Source organism: Rhincodon typus, chromosome 8 (genome assembly GCF_021869965.1).
Source record: "Rhincodon typus isolate 14 chromosome 8, sRhiTyp1.1, whole genome shotgun sequence".
Classification (NCBI taxonomy): Eukaryota; Metazoa; Chordata; class Chondrichthyes; order Orectolobiformes; family Rhincodontidae; genus Rhincodon; species Rhincodon typus.
In genome coordinates, this window is record NC_063339.1 from 21,733,882 (window position 1) to 21,736,047 (window position 2,166).

At 41.0% G+C, this 2,166-nt stretch overlaps 1 non-coding gene across 1 annotated transcript; it reads left to right on the top strand.

Moving 5' to 3' along the window:
* Window positions 1–1,007: 1,007 nt before the first annotated feature.
* On the top strand, window positions 1,008–1,080 carry trnar-ccu. Its single transcript has one exon. It is a non-coding gene; the product is annotated as a tRNA-Arg (tRNA).
* Window positions 1,081–2,166: the final 1,086 nt, after the last annotated feature.

The window sequence follows — 2,166 nt, forward strand, 5'->3', positions numbered from 1 at the left end:
GAAACGTAAACTTTGTATTTGTATTTCTAACTCACACTCTGTTTAAAGTGCAGCTATAGTAGTCCCCTGGCTGTCCATTCATCATGTATCTCTTTGATCTTCAAAGACAATAAAAGAATAAGTCCCATGTCTCAAAATGGTTAGACAATTGGTTGATGACCAAGATTAGTTGCATTTACCTTCCAAGTATAAGTTGTTTTGGGAGCAGGTGGTAATCTTTTCTCCATATGTTGCAAGAAAATATAGCAATGTTATGTGAAAATATTGCTTTGTTGCTTGAGACTTAATGATCTTTGGTTTGATAGTATATCCCACTCTGCTTGACCATTGGAGTGCAGTAAAAGGAGTGATGATGTGATATTGATCACTCCCCATTTGGTACATATATCTTAAAACAATTTGCCAGTGCACTGCAATCTATTATCAGACACGATCTGATCAGTGCTCCAGATAAACTGAAAATAGCACTCAACATATCAATGAAGTGTTCATTGTGATTTCAAGCTGTCAAAGAATGGGAAATGTAGAGAAATAATTCATCACAAGAAAATACTCTTTCTGACAAAAACAAATTGCCGGAGAAACCTAGCAGCTCTGGCAACATCCGAGGGGAGAAGGCAGAGTTGAAGTTGAAATCCGGTGACCTTTCTTCAGAACTTTGAAGTTCTGTACTTGTTTCAGATTTTTAGCATCCACAATTATTTGCTTTTTGAAATAATCTTTCCCATGCATTATGAATTGATTAGTTGCTACTTTTAGACTATTAGACATAGGAACAGAAACATGCCATTTGGCCCATTAAGACTGCTCTGCCATCCAAGAAGATCATGGTTGATCTGACAATGCTCAACTCCATTTACCTGCCTTAGCTTCACCACCCTTGATTCCCTGAACTGATTAAAATTTTTGAAACAGTTAAACAACAAGTCCCACCTGGGATGTTGCAAGTTCCTGCTAAGAGACATTTGTCAAGTGAATTTGCTGGTTGTGTTTCTTTACTCAGAAAAGCCTCAGTGGCCTAATGGATAAGGCACTGGCCTCCGGAGCCAGGGATTGTGGGTTCAAGTCCCACCTGGGGTGTTGCAAGTTCCTGCTAAGAGACATCTGTCTATCTTAGCCTTGTATATGCTTAAAAATGCTATCTGTGGTAAAGCATTCCACTACCTTTTGAGCGAGGAAATATTTCTCCTCATCTTTTCCTTAAATGGGTGACCCCCTTACTATGAGAGTATGGCTTTTGGTTCTTGAGTCTCCCACAAGGGAAGAAATCTCTCTGTATCCAACTGCCCCAAACTGGGTATAATCAGAGGTCTGGTTTGGGAGCAAGGAGGTGGCCTCAAAATCCAACTCCTAACTTTGCCTCTGACTCTTTCCCCTGCAATACTTTCCATTCTCCACAAGAAGATTATAAAAAGGACCGAACTTCTCATTACAGATCTCCCAAATTGTAGGTCTGGATCAGCAGACTTTAGGACTCAGATGTTGTTGATCTCTAATTGGACCACAGCTGCTCAAATACAGGGATACAGAAATACAGTGAAATGTGTACAAAGTCACTATTCCCATCACCACCTTAGATACAAAGGTACCTACATGCAAAATCCTTTATTCATTAATGGGAGGAGGGCATCACTGGCTAGGCAGCATTTATTGCCCATCCCTAATTGCCCAGAGGTCAGTTAAGAGTCAACCACATTGTTGTGGGTCTGGAGTCACACATTGGCCAGACCAGGTAAGGATGGCAGTTTCCTTCCCTAAAGGACATTAGTGAACCAGATGGGTCTTCTCCCAACAATCAACAATGGATTCATGGTCATCATTAGATTCTTAGTTCCAGATATTTTATTGAATTCAACTTCTACTATCTGCCATAGTGGGATTCGAACCCAAGTCCCTAGGATGTTATCTGGGTCTCTGGGTTAACAGTCTAGCAGTAATACCACTAGGCCATTGCTTCCCCAATATAATCTTAGGTATTAAGCAGAAAATAAAAAATAGTTAAAAGTTCAACATTATAGTCCTTCAGTTCCATAGGCCTCGATCTGGGTTTTTCCACCCTGATGAAGAGACCAACACCAGCAAGAAGCTGTTGGCCAGCCTCAAGTCCCTATGCCGCTTCGACAAATGATGTCACCGCCAAAAGCCCACGCTGCACGGATCTCGACA